The sequence below is a fragment of the Syzygium oleosum genome, unplaced genomic scaffold (assembly GCF_021117445.2).
Source record: "Syzygium oleosum isolate NSW1041296 unplaced genomic scaffold, Sole_v2.1 Sole_v2.17, whole genome shotgun sequence".
NCBI lineage: Eukaryota > Viridiplantae > Streptophyta > Magnoliopsida > Myrtales > Myrtaceae > Syzygium > Syzygium oleosum.
Genome location: NW_026607501.1, coordinates 2,326,723 through 2,341,741, shown reverse-complemented (window position 1 = coordinate 2,341,741; position 15,019 = coordinate 2,326,723). Strand labels below are relative to the sequence as shown.

General features: G+C 41.3%; 2 protein-coding genes, 1 long non-coding RNA gene and 1 pseudogene across 9 annotated transcripts in view; 1 reads left to right on the top strand and 3 right to left on the bottom strand.

The window, feature by feature from the left end:
• Nucleotides 1–15,019, bottom strand: part of LOC115662059 (putative disease resistance RPP13-like protein 1) — a 73,967-nt gene that overhangs the window by 38,791 nt on the left and 20,157 nt on the right. The gene's annotated exons all lie outside the window — the stretch shown is intronic.
• Nucleotides 1,462–3,947, top strand: LOC115662006 (uncharacterized). Its single transcript, XR_008818230.1, has 2 exons — nucleotides 1,462–3,086; nucleotides 3,397–3,947. It is a non-coding gene; the product is annotated as an uncharacterized LOC115662006 (long non-coding RNA).
• Nucleotides 10,371–15,019, bottom strand: part of LOC115676558 (protein WHAT'S THIS FACTOR 1, chloroplastic-like) — a 73,211-nt gene continuing 68,562 nt past the window's right edge. The window contains exon 2 of the mRNA XM_030599514.2: nucleotides 10,371–10,911. The gene's annotated coding sequence lies outside the window, so the exon portion shown is untranslated. The remainder of the gene's footprint in view (nucleotides 10,912–15,019) is intronic.
• LOC115665674 (protein WHAT'S THIS FACTOR 1 homolog, chloroplastic-like) lies at nucleotides 13,034–14,939 on the bottom strand (annotated as a pseudogene).

Sequence of the window (15,019 nt, the reverse complement as noted above, 5' to 3'; positions counted from 1 at the left end):
CTGCTGTTTCACTTTATTGATCTTAAATTGACGTGGCTTAGCGACTGCTTGGGAACTTCTTTGGCCAATACTTTTGGAAAAATCGCAAATGATAACCTTAATATTATCACGTATCTTGTCGACACCTGAATTTTTGTCGACAATTCAAGCATCTGTCCCTGTGAAAGTACAAAAAACAGAGAATAGAAAAAACAACAAAAAAGAGCGAAGAAGAATAGATAAATAAATATATAATAAACTAATTAGAAAAACAATGGCTGTTTAAAAGGGGGCCAACTCACATAGCTCCCAGAAGGAAAAAAAAATTTGTTTTAAGGCCATCAAAGCGTATCAAGCCCGTCGTTGGCTCCAGCCCATTTTATCCACCAATTATTAGGCCGTAGAAGCTGTAGCCCCTCTAACCCCGAACACCACCCTGCATGCAGCCACGACCCATTCCCTGCTGAAGACCCGCTTGAAATCTTTGGAATCCTGTCATTTCCGACGCCATTCTTCTTTGTACGCCCATCAACCGGAAATCACATTGGGTTAAATTTTCCAATACGAGGCAATTCAAATAGAAATCTCAAATCGAAATACCTATGGAAAATTAAAAATGTTTCTTCGGGTTGAAATTACGAGAAATAAATATGAATTTTTCCTTTCACAAATAACATTAAATAATGTTGCTTGAGCAGAAACAGACCGCCAACAGTAAGGCTCACCCAATTTACAAAAGCGAATTTCAAGCCACGAATACCACATATGAGCAATCCAGAGACGAAAATGCCTTCCCTAACAGTAATAGGGAAATGAACACATATAAGCAACAACGATAAGAGACGAATGAATCGAGATCAAATCGGCTTAAAGAATGATATTCAACAAGCGAAATCTCAACAAAAACTAAATAGCATTGGAATAGCTAAGCACGACATTAGAAGGCACGGCAACGCGGCCGTCTCATCCAATCGTGTAACAATAAAAACAATTCAGCTCCTAGAATGACTAGGAATACTACCTCAAATCGGCCACCACGCCGAGGACATCTAGGAGGGATATAAAAATGTTTGTCACACAGTAGACATAATTTTGAATTTTAAAAAGTCGAGTAAATTTATCATAATGAACATAATTTGAAATTTTTTGCGTTTTAAAAAAAATTATTTGTGAGTCGTTGGATGAATCTTCCTTTTTTTTTATTCTCGTCGTTTTCTCTTCAAGCTCCTCACCGCCCCCCATCTTCACGCTCCGGCCTATCGTCTCGGGCAACGACGACTCTCGATTTGGCCTCGGATTCCGTCGCGGCCGGTTGATGAGGCGGCGCCGGACCGATGGGAGTGGCCACCGATCAATCAGATGAAGCTCTTGTGAGCACCAGCCCACATCCCCCTCCCCCTTTGCGCGCGGCTTAGACGGGGCGAAACGATGGACGCAAAGCTGACGGCGGCGGTGGAATCAATCTACCGAAAGGTTCAATCGCATACGAAACGACCTGATGGTGCAGCAGCGGCGGTAGCGGCGTGAGAGAGAGAGAGAGGAGAAAAGGCAAAATGGAGGAAGACTTGGTGGAAAATGAGGATGGACGGAGAGAGAGAGAGAGAGAGAGAGAGAGAGAGAGAGAGAGAGATGACTCGACTCCAATGGAATGAAGGGGGGATTGATCCCTCTAGCTGACGATGATTCACTGCAACCGCCGATGGGAAGCACCGCCCAGCCATTCGTCCAGATCGAGCTCTCTGCCGTTCGTTGCTTCCAGCACCCACCGAATGTGCTGCGTCCTCTGAGCAGAAGGCGTTCGGTGAATTGCGCAAGAGAGAAACTGAGGGTGAGACGATTTTTGATTTTGAAACAACAAACAGAGTGAGATACGCCTAGAGAAATCTCCACAGACGGCCGGTTCCTCGTGACAATCAGGCGATGACGGAATTTCTCGATCAACAGTCACACTTACCCGGTCGTTTCCATCTCCGATTGAACTCTAGAAATATTTTAGATTCATCCCAAATTTGTCTGTTGACTTCTGTTTCGGCTTTTGTTTTCTCCCATTCTCTCGCGGTGTTCCGAATTTCCATTGCCGTCGGTTGCACTGTGGAGCAGGAATCGAGTTCGCAAGGAAGGTGTTCGATGGAATGACGAAGCCGGACTCTGTTCTGAAGAATACCTTTTCAAGAGAGAGAGAACCAGCGAGCTTTATCTGGCGGCGAGAGCAAGTTCAAGTTCGAGAGCGCAAGATGTCAATTCTCAGACGAAAGCCGAAGGCTCGGATGCTGTGTAGTGTTGAGAGAGGTTGCGGAAGAGTTGTGCTGCAGCGACGCGGTTACAGAGTTATGCTACTGCGGTGAAAGAGACGACTGTGAGAGAGGCTCTGAATACAGCGCTTGATAAGGAAATGCCTGTAGATACTAGAGTCAATCTAATGGGTGAGGAGGTCGGAGAATACCAAGGAGCCTTTCAAGGTGTCTTGAAGGTTCTTTTGCAGAAGTATGGACCTGAGAGGGTTGTTGATGCTCCTATCACAGAGGCTGGTTTCACTGGAGTTGAAGTCGAGCCTACAAGGTGTCTTTAGTTTCAAGAGGAGCTGCAGCAGGAGTTGTTGCCCGACACTCCCAAGCCCTGCGAGGACGTCGCCATCCCATCTGGAGGAAGCTTTACCGGATCTGGTCTCGTTAAATCACTCATCACCCTCAGGATCTATCGGACACGAGAATCGTCCATGGCGTACGAAATGAGAGTTGTTCATGAACTGTGTAACATCTCTGGTATGTTCCTCCAACCAAAGTTCTTCCTCATCCTCTTGCTTTTCAGATTTGTCGTCACTAATTTCTGATGCAGTGGGTTAGTTGCTTTATTTGAATGCGTTGTTGTCGGGGAGTGGATAGTTGGCATGGCCGCAAATTTTATTGGTGTTTGCTCAAGTCTCCTTTTCGGTTGCTATCATTACGGTATCAACATAAAGCACAGAAAGATGAGGTATACAAAATAACGTAGGCGCAGGATGGGACCATTGTTATTACTCTGATTAACTCAGCTTGTAATGTTTGGTATTAGCCTCAGAAAGCGTCACGTCTCCTTCGTCCTTTTCCTGCCTTCTTTTGTTCGAAAGGGTAAGCAATCATTCGCAAATTCTGGACATGCTCGTCTTGATATGAAGTAGTAATTGCTTTTGCTATTCAAGGACACTCTTCGCCCTCATAAACTTTGATTGTTGACCTATTGTTGCGTAGCTTAACCACTATTCTCTAAATTGTTGTTCCATTTGGTAACGAGGGTAATTGGTCGATGATTCGGTCTTGTTGAATTCGATCTGCTAATCATGTGCTCTGCTGTTCTAGCGGTTGAATGAATTTTTATTTGGATCTGCTTTGCTTCATGGTTATTGGTATCAATCTGATCTGTTGTTTCAATTTGTAATAGTGCAGTGTAGGAAAATGGTGAACTCCTGAAGCTCACTCCTGGGCAACATCGTTGATTATGGGCCCTTTGCTGCATTTGTTTCTCTTGTATGCATGTATTTAGTAACAGCAGATTAGAGCATGCAGACTCTCTGGAAATACAAATCATGGAGATCTGAGGAAGTATCTTTGTGGATATTTCGACACTACATGGGGGAAAAAGCACAGTTATGTAAAGATACTTGAGTCATGAGTAGTCGATAAGCCATCAGAGGTATTATTTGTGATTGTTGTCTAACAAGAAGCTGTAACTGATGTCTTTCTCTTGCAAATGCCCGCCAATCGGCAGAGAAGGACAGATACTACGTCCCTCTGGCCCGTCCAAGGCTCCTAATGAGCTTCACTGCCCACAGATCTATCCGAATACTGAAGAGATGATATTTGTTTGTTTTCCTGAATATGTTGCTTGGCGAATCCAACCGGAGCACCTTGGACATGTACATGTTTTGAACAGCTTATACTTGAAAATTGTTAAATTGAACATGAGATACAACAGCGATGATTTAAGTTCCAGATCTTAGTGGGCTATTGGTAAGACATCGCAGGATCACCATTTTGAAAACGGGCTACTCCGAATCAACATCACTGGCCAATTCAGGAGATGGGAGAGGCCTTGAAAGTGTAGGACCTTGAAAATCCGGGTTAGAATGGCTCACTTTGCATGTAGAATGCTCGATCCCACCTGTAGTGAAACACGAGAACTAAACTAGACGGTGGTGTGAACATCTCTTTAATTGACTGGCTATGAAAAGATTTCTCATAGATTGGAAATTACTGTCATCATGAAAATCAAAATTCAGTTAATTTGATGGAATAAGTGCTAAATGCTCTTCATATCAGAAGAAACTTATAAACTACAAGTTGCACTGACATGCAAAAATACTTGCATGAATCTTCAAGAATTTGAAAAGAGATGAAGAAAAGAATGTGATGTAAGTAGAAATTGACCTGGTAAATCCACTGGTTGCTCAAGGAAAGTCTAATTGACATTATGACACTTCATTAGTTCTATATGTCAGGTTGAGCCACTAAAATACTTAAAGAAGCACCAAATATAAGAGTTTCTTCTAAACTGGAAGTTACAGAATTGAGACTAGCGCACAAAAGAAGAAAACTTAAACAGAAAAGAGTCTACTTTTCATTGATTCCCAACTACTGAACAAAGGAGGCATAATTAGGAATCCTGAGTTCAGATCGACGATACAAATGGCTAAGAGTAAGACTTCCCTATGTTCGTCTTAATCAATGTGAACCGGCTCCTTACCAGCTATTGAAAAAGGACACACGGAACACAATATCATCCCTATCAATGAGCTCAAACACAGATCTTTCCCATACACAGATGAGTTTCTCTTGCAAAAACAGGCCAACCAGCAGAGAAGAATACCCACGTTTCATGCGTGTAGCTTAAGAGCTTCTCCGGACACGGTTTTTTTGAAAACCTAAGGGTCGCCATTTCCTTGTTTTCTTGAATATGTTGCTTTGCAAATCGACCAGGAACGTCTGGCACATATCTACATGTGTGGAAAAACCACTGTATGCTAAAAGGAGGACATCACATAAAGCACACACTAATGTGGAAAAAAGCAGATGATGTAGATTCATGCCCATATTTGCTAGTTCAGGAGTTTTAAGCAACAGCCTTAATAGTCTCATGAAAGTCATCGATCTTAACCTGCAATCTAAAGCATTCTTGAAGAAGTGGCTGTCCATTAATAGCTATTTTCAATTAGGTCACCATTCAAGTGAGTGCCCGTTCTTTCACTTGGATGTAAATAGAGCGGCTTGTGGAGAATATCCAAGGGAGTCCCGACCCGATTACTGTCTTTACTTATTCATTTTTTCGTGGTTCCACATTATTCCATCATTAGGATTTCCCCCCGACACTTTGAGAAAAATAACATGTCATATGGTTCCCCATACAAACCAAATCAACTTGGGAAAACATAATATCGAGGCATGATTTATAGCAATCATAATTGAACTTCAGACATGCCAGTGATGAATTAGGCTAGAGATCTCACCACTTTACTCTCATGATCTTGCCGTATCACCACTTTGAAAAAGGGATGTTCCGAAGTGAGGGGCTTTGGAGGTGTAGGACCACGAAAAACCGGCTTAGAATGGTTCGGCTTTGGAGATGTCCAATTTTATGTTTAGATTGTTCATTCCTGCGCTAAACTAAAAATGAGAACTTTATTAGTCTTTAGTATAAGCGTTTCTTCAATAGACTTACCATGAAAGGATCTCTGCAGAGATTGGAAATTATGATTATCATAACAATCAAAATTGAGACAATTTAACGGAATATATGTTACAAGTGTCTTCAACTAAGAAGAGACAAACTAACTAGAATTTATTACGTACCAATCAAACCACAAAAGTTTTATTAAAACGATTTTGAGTGTATTTTTAAATTAAAAAGAAAAAGAAAAAGAAAGTGTACTTGTTAGTGATGCAGCACAACAAAACATGTTAGGCATAATTGTAGACCCAGAACTCAAGTCACGCCATAACCAGCCAAAAGTGAGCTTCGAGTACTCATTTCAAACAATGCAAATCAAGTGTTTACTGATACCACTCCAAATGGAGAGTTGGAACGCAATATATCATCCCTATCAATTAGCTCGAACACGCAAACATTTCTTGCAAGCATGAGTTTCTCTCGGGAATGCACGTCAACCAGAAGAAAGGATAGAGACATAGCCACTCTGACGCGTCTGCAGCTCCTAACGAGCTTCACTGGCCATGATCTGTCGGAATACTTAAGAGTTGCTCTTTTGCTTTTCCTGAATATGTTGCTTGATGAATCCTCCCGGACACTCTGCGCTTGTACATGATTGAACAGCTACGCTATGAAAGAGCTTGACGATAGTGATGGTGGAGACGGTGAGCTTGAGAGAAAATAATAATGGAGCAAGACTTTGTTGAAAAAATGAAGATGGACAGAGAGATGAGGATCACCTTCCCACCGCGTCGCCTATCTCCCAAGGGATCGTCCTTCATTGTTTAGCCACCACGACGGTCGAACTTGACCACTGGAGTTTCCTGGTCGTTGAACGTGCTGCGTCCTCTGAGCAGAAGGTGTTGGGTGAATTGCGCAATAGAGAAACAGAGGGTGAGACGATTTTGAAACAACAAACAGAGGAAGATACTCCTAGAGAAATCTCCTCAGTTCCTCGCGACATTCGGGCGATGACGGAATTCGTCGATCAACAGTCACGCTTACCAGGTCGTTCCATCTCCGATTGAACTCTAGAGTTCATTCCGATACATTCCAACTTTGTCTTTTGATTCATGTTTCGCTTTTGTTTTCTCCCATCCTCTCGCCGTCTTCTAGAAATTCCATTGCTGTTGGTTGCACCGTGGAGGGGGTATCGAGTTCGCAAGGAAGGAGTTCGATGGAATGACGAAGCTGGTCTCAAAGACTACCTGTTCAAGAGACACAGAGAATCGGCGAGCTTTACCTGGTGGTGGGAGCAAGTTCAAGTTCGAGAGCGCAAGATTCTAAGACGAAAAGCCACTGCCGGAGGCTCGAATGCCGTGTCGTCGAGAGAGAGGTTGTGGAAGCGTTGTTGCCACAGGGACATGGTTACAGAGTTATGCTACCGCAGCGAAAGAGACGGACTGTGAGAGAGGATCTGAATACAGCGCTTGATGAGGAAATGCCTGCAGATCCAGAAGTCAGTCTTTCTAATGGGTGGTGAGGAGGTCGGAGAATACCAAGGAGCCTTACAAGGTGTCTTAAAGGTTCTTTTTTTTTTTTCCGGACAAGTATGGACCTGAGAGGGTTGTTGATTCTCCAATCACAGAGGCTGGTTTCGCTGGAGTTGAAGTCGGCGCTGCTTTCTGTGGTCTCAGGCCTGTCGTGGAGTTCACGACATTCAATTTCGCTATGCAGGCGTCCCCCATCCCACCCGGAGGAAGCTTTACGGATCCGGCCTCGTTAAATCACTCATCACCCTCAGGATCTATCGGACACGAGAATCGTCCACCGCGTACGAAATGAGAGTTGCTCATGAACTGTGTAACATCTCGGGTACGTTCCTCCAACCAAAGTACTTCCTCATCCTCTGCTTTTTCAGATTTGCAGTCACTATTTTCTTAATGCAGTGTGTTGGTTGCATTATTTGAATGCATTGTCATCAAGGGTGGATAGTTTGTGTGGTCACAGATTTAATTGGTGTTTACTCAAGTCTCCTTTTCAGTTGCTATTATTATGGTGTCAACATAAGCACAGAAGTATGAGATATAGATGCCACATATGCTCTATATAATATCTTAGGCGCAGGATGGGACCATTGTTATTACTCTGATTAACTCAGCTTGTAATGTTTGGTCTTAGCCTCAGAAAGCTTCATGTCTCCTTCGTCCTTTTCCTGCCTTCTTTTCTTTAAAAGGGTAAGCAATCATTCGCAAATTCTGGACATGGTCGTCCTGTTATGAAGTGGCAATTGCTTTTGCTATTCAATGACTCTTTGCCCTCATAAACTTTGATGGGTGACCCATTGTTATTCCATTTGGTAACGAGGGTAATTACTCGTTGATTCAGTCTCGTTGAATTCAATTTGTTAATTACGTGCTCTGGTGTTCTAGGAGTCGAATAAATTTTTATGTGAATCTGCTTTGCTTCATGGTTATTAGCATGAATATTTTGTGTTGTTTCATTCTGTTATAGGGCATTGTAGGAAATTGGCGAACTCCTAAAGCTCACTCCTTGGCAACGTCGCCATTGATTATAGGCCATTTGCTGCATTTCTTTCTCTTGTACATGTATTTAGTGACAGCAGATTAGCATAGAGACCCTCTGGAAATACAAATCATGGAGATCCGAGGAAGCATCTTTGTGGGATTTTTCGACACTACATGGGGGCAAAGAAAACCACATAGTTATGTAGAGATATCCGAGTCACAAGTAGTTGATAAGCCATCAGATATTATTTGTGATGATGTCAATCAACAAGCTGTTGCTGCAAAGAATGCAGGCCTTCAGGTGACTACAGGGGCGTCTATCGGGCCAATTCTGAAGAAATTCGTAACCGGACCCATATACTTTGTTCAATGTGAATGCATTATGTCTAAAGTATCTATATGCGGAGAAATCCGAAAGCAAGACTTTGCCAATTTCAAAGCTTTCGTTTAGGGGTTCCTCCTATCTTTGTGGTTGAATTTGATTCCTGATTTTCGATGAAAAGAATGTGAAGGCGAAAATTTAGGTGCTAACAATTGGTAAGGCGATAAACTATTAATCCTTTTTTCCCTGTTAAACAATGAGGAAGACATTGGTATGAAAATTTCTTTAATTGACTAATTATGAAAAGATGTAGCATAGATTAGAAATTGCTCTGCCATACATATCAAGATTCAGTTAATATGACAAAATGAAATCCGATTGCTCTTCACATGATAAGAAACTAATAAACTTCAATTTGCGCCCACATGTGAAAAGGCTTACATAAAATCTTCAAGAATTCTAAAAGAGAATGGAAAGAATCTAATGTGAGTCCACATTGAGCTTGTAAAAACATGGGTTGTGCCTTGAAATTCAGAGTTGGTATATGGCTTAAGGGAAGTATATTCAATGTTTCTACACTATTCAGTTCCAATGGTCGGGTTGAGCCCCCAGAAATCTTAAAGAAGCACCTAATTTTAGAGATTCTTTCCAAAATGGAAGATATAGAATCGACATTAGCAATCATGCCCACATTGTGACTATCAACACTAAGATCAAGGAAAGGTATCGTACACATCCAGTACCATTCCATTCATTAGAACAAAACTCATGCTTTTATCCATTTTGCCGAATTGGAAGTAGATTTCAGCCTAGCAATTCTGAAGTTCTGTTCTCACCAAAAGTGAGCTAAAGTGATGCTTCCTCTGCATCCTACTGCATAGTATTATTTACCCAAGTCTTATAAGTGATTCTGAAGATGGATACTCTGAACACGATATTGTCCCTTTTGATAGAGCTCGAACACACGCGTCTTACACCTTCAGAGAAGTTTCTCTCATGAATGCAGCCCAACCGGCAGATAACTTTCCATAATGTTCAGGGTTTATGAGCTTCAACGGCCATGATCTGTCTTGAAATATGAGAGCCATGGTCTGTGGGCTTTTCTTAATGTGCGTCTTTGGGAATGAACCGCGAACTCTTTGCTCAAGTTGACACTTCGCAATTTTGTCATCAGAAAAAAGAAAACAACCAATGATTTATGAGGAAGTACAAGGATCCTTTTCAAAGAATGTGAAGGATAACAACAGAAACTATTGACACGATGCACGATTAAAATTAGAGTTAACATAGTCTAGCGACTCTGATTTATATCCAAGAGTTGTCATTGTCATGAGGATCTTACCACATTGCTTTTCTTCAGATATATTCACCAAACGATTCACGTGCTCATGGGCAATCGACAACATTACATACCTATAATCGTTTGCTCATGACATCATTACCGGTTCACTCGTCGTCCAAGCGCTTGGACCGATTGAACCACAAACTGGCAACCTAACTGGTTCTCTAATCGGCCCAAGTTTGAAAACATCAGTGCAAAGCTCAATCCCTGCTTAAAACAAGTAAATATGACTATCTTATATGAATTGAGTTGTAATGCACGAATTACTTTTACCCCCTAACAAAAGATGATAGCAAGTGATTATACCTGATAGAAGTTCGGCTATTATAGAATTACTGTCGTGGATGCTCCTCTCTCATTCCTTGAGCATACGAGATGCAAGAAAACTTCGTAATGCTCCAAATGAGATTGATGCTCAACCTCCACTTCCTACATTACTCCTGTCGTTGCTCTAGTTGGAGCTATGACCAATGCTTGACCTTTCCCTTATAAAATTCGTAACCAACAGTAAGTCTTTGCTTTGGCATCGCACAAACTTTAATTTAAGATGCTAATAAATCTTAGTCAAGAGGGAAAAGAGTTAACATCTACCGCTTCATTTAGTTTACATTTAATAATGAAAAATAGTGCTATAACACCGGAAAAAAGGGAAAAATCAGAAAGGGCTCCACCAACAAAGATAAAAGATCACACGAAGAAACAGCGAATTTAGAATTATATTGAGTATGCGCTAAATCGAAAGAGGAACCTTAACTCTAATAATCAACCTATCCTCCACAAAAACAAGAGAAACAATCTTTCTAGCTTATTTGACTAAAAAGGGCCATGCCCAGGAATATCATCTCCTCCATCGCCCTTTCCATCCTAATCTTCGATATGCAGGGTGACATCCGTCCGCCATCACCTTCAGCGTCACTTCTAATCACATTGCAGCATCGCTAGAGGCATATAATGAGCTCCCAAGCACTTGTTCATTTCCTTTCTCTGCAGTGGACACTTTGTCACCCTTGTCATAGATGTCCCTAAGTTTCATGTGCTCGACAACACGCCATTCATCTATGACATGAAAACTTTCTTTACCTGCGATGCTAAGCCAAAAGGTTTGTCAACTACATTGTCACCTGATAATGTTTTTTGGTTTTTTGAAAAAGATTTTTGATCCGTTCATTTGAAATATTCTATATTGAATAGAGAATTTTCAGTCCTCTGCTCTACCAGCTAAGCTATCCCGACCATTCCTTACACATCATCCTCATTTTACTAGATGACTTGGTTCTATGTCAATTAAAAAGATGAAAGGGCTAGAAAAAGTCATACAATAACTATCCTAGCTCTACCGTATCTTTTGTTTCATTTCTTCTGGAACAATCACAAACACTTTTTTGATTATGGATCTACTACCAGAAATTCAATGCGTAATCTTAGCATTCAATGTAAGCTCCTATAGAAAAATATTGGAGAGGAAAAATACTTCAAAGATTAACCCGTTCCCATGCAATAGTTAGGAATTCTTGACGGTATCGAGCTGGAACAACCTCTGCTTCTTGAATACCCTGATTCAACGCTAAAGAATTTCCCGCCGCTACCATATAGTATTCATCTCTACTTGTATTTTATACATTGGAAGAATCCGTTTTGTTATTAATAAACTAGGAAAAGAATAACTAAAAGAAAGGAAATCAATTAGTTATTCATGAAAGTTTCATTTATTCAATGACTAGAATTAGACGAGGATATATAGCTCAGAGACGTAGAACAAAAATTCATTTATTTGCATCAAGCTTTCGGGGGGCTCGTTCAAGACTTAATCGAACAATTATTCAATAAAAAATAAGATCTTTGGTTTCGTCTCATCGAGATAGAGATAGGAAAAAGAGAGATTTTCGTCGTTTGTGGATCACTCGTTTATGCTTTTCCTGGAGGTCTAGAGAAAGCTGCAATCAATACGATTTTCCTAATCCTCCCTTCCCGAAGGGAAGAACGTGAAATTCTTTTTCCTTTCCGCAGGGACCAGGAGATTGGATCTAGCCGTAAGAAGAATGCTTGGATGATAAATAACTCTGTATCAAATGCAAAAAATATTGCAAAGGTAAGGCCGAAATATCTTTTCTGCTGCTTCTATTTACGTTAAGTCAAACAAATTTAAATAACACAGCCTTATATGCTCTTAGGAACTTAGTTGAGTGTGGCATGCTATCGAGAGGTCATAGGACTGTGTCAAGTTTGAGACGAGATCTAATCGCCACAATCAAAAGAAAATCATTTCAGTGTCATCTCGAATAAACCTCAAAAGAAATGAAATCTATCAACCATGGTATTTGTTTATAAAGCAAAAACCAGAAAAATGCAGTGCAAAATATTTTTAGCTATACAGTAGCAGTTCGGTTTGTCGCATGCAGTTTAAGATATCATGGTTTTTATGAGCCCGAGAAGAAATCTAGTGGCAACATTTGAAAGCAAATTACTCAACATTGTCTCCAGTGAGTTTGCTAAGAATTTTCTTTTGATAAGCAAAAGAAATTTATTGCAAAATGGCATCAAGCAGATGCTAGCCCACGTAGCAAATCATGAACGCAATTCATGCTATGAGGTATAAGAAAAAATGCACATTAGTAATGTCATTTCCACACACCAAAAACTGTGGAAAGCCATCTATGATTCAAACTAAAAACCAGTCTTCCTATTTTCAAATTTCTTTCTTCCAAACAAATCAGCAAGCTAAAGAAATTAATCAACCATAAACACAGCCCAACATAAACAAAGAGTCATTTAAACTACTTACTATTTGATTGCGGGTTCTAAAATCCAACAAAAGGAAGTTCTCTAGTAGAACCCAAAAACATGAGTGTGCCATAGTTTCACGGAGATTTTGATTGCAAGACCTATGGACGAGGCAATCAGATAGAAAGCAAATGAAAGTATGTTGCGAAAGGCACTTTTAGATATCGTGCACCTGAATATCCATGCACAGCGATGAAAAGGCATTACTGCAGGGTGAGCTCGAAATCTAATTTGAAACAACATGATAGCTACTACGCAATCATCTCGTTGACCCAACAATTGAGATTCAAATGTAGGGTTGCAAGTTCAACTTCAGAATAGCAGATTAGTATTGCAGAACTCATTACGTTGGATCAATAACTGAGAATGAATCGGTCACATAGACTGCTTCTGATGTCCTTGCTGGCACCAAGGCAGGCTGAGAGTTGCCAAAAGCATTACCTGCACATTTTTAATCATTGATTTCAGAAGTTCCAGTGGCAATGTTTAGGACTAACGAGGAAAGAGATGGATCACTCTGCCATTGGTTAACTTGGTTTATAGATGTAAGCAAGAGTTGACTAATTAAACCTGTACAGCAAATACTTGAACCTTTTTACTTGTGAAGAAGAATACTGGAAAGCAAGTTATCTTGACAGCTCGAACAAGAACATATGACTTAAAATGAATCATGAGGCTTGTATTCATTGTTGATTTCATATATATCCATGAAGGAGCTGTCTCCAACTGCAATATCCTCCAATTCACTAATGGCTTCTTCTTGGTCAAGCTGCGTAGGGATGCCTTCATCCTCAGAGCTACCCTCGAGAAAAACATTATCTTCCATATCCGATATGTCAGTAAAAGTTTCCATCTTTTTCTTCCTCCCTCTATATCCAATAAGGCTTAGGACCTTTTCCTTCCACAGAACCAGCGGACATTGCTGAATCAGCTCTGCACCTTCATAAGCTCCTGTCAAGAACACACTAAACCTCTTCCCCCTCTCAAAGACAGAGAAAATGCCAAGATGCTTCAACAAGAGTCTCATCAGCTTCTGAGGCATCATGAATTCTCGTCGAAAGTGGGTGAGGTGATCACTTACCAACCTCTTTTCCATTGTGAAGCTGAGTAGCTCATGCATCACCGCAATGGCCCTCTTATCGAATTCTTTTGATCCAGGTTGGACGCCACGCGCATCAGCATAAGGAGATAAGTAAGATCTTTTCTGAAAGTGCTCAATCGACCCTCCATATCTATAGATTTTATTGTAACTGGCAGGAAACTTCAAGGGAAAAGATAGGGAAAGCAACCCTGGAGTATGAGAGGCAGATTCCGATACCCCCAATACGGCTTTCTCCAACTCTGTGATAGCCCAAGCAGGATTCCACTCGACGAGCTTGAGATAATCAACTTCATCCGGAGATTTAACCACTTTGAAGTGCTGCGGATACTCGTGTACCCACTTGCTCCTAAAATCAACTGGCAAACCAAACTCTCTCCTGAAATGAGCAATTTTGTCCAATGGAAGCCATTTATCGACTGACATCATCAACATCCTAATCACGTATTTGGCCGCCGTGCCAGAGTGTTCCCTAATCAATCTCTACTCTTCCTCTAAGAGGTCTTCAGCTTCTTTAGTCATTCCACACCACAATACCCCCTTCTGATCCTTGTACAACTCAAACAGTTTCGGTGACTTCAGAATAAAATCCACTTTACTGTGTGGCTTGGGCAAATTAATTTGTCTCTGGTATCGATCCAATGGCCTCAAGGGATTATCATCTCGGGTTCCTTCTTCAACATTTCCATCAGAACCAACACCTTAGACACCACTTTATGCTTCTCGGTGGCGATTTCGAGATCGCGGACCCTCTTGTTCTTGCTCCTATCTTGCACTCTCTTGCTAGTGGTCATGAATCTACGCTGCAACCAGATAAGCAAAACCTCGTCAAAACTCCAGTTTCCTCTCAGGGTAGGTGAACGCACTAGCGAGGTGACAGTGCATCCAAACTCTCTTGCCGCACTCCATTCGTTCGAGGAAGCTACGTTTTTAACAGTGAATTGAAGATGGGTCATCTCGAGATGCTAATATGGCTTTGCTCCAAATTCAAGAAACGAGCCCAAGAAAAGCGAATGCCTCTCACTCAGGACAGGCATCAAACAGCTTGCGTGCAAAGGAAAGAGGGAAAACAAAACCCGGGAACGAAAACATTCGAGAAGATCACCGTGAATGCACGATTACCACCTCCTTGGGTCCCTCGAGCAGCACCAGTTACGGTTGGATTTCAGGTGTGGTCTGTGCGGAGAACGAAGAAGAAGCGAGGCGAGAAGGAGAGCGAAGGGGCGGTAGTTTTGATTTTCGCAAGAAACGTTGGCATTTCTCTCTTATTGTTACGTTGCGGGAAATTTTCAAATAAAGGAACGAAGTATCCTCATTTCCTTAAATAAAGATTTGAAGTTAACCTATTT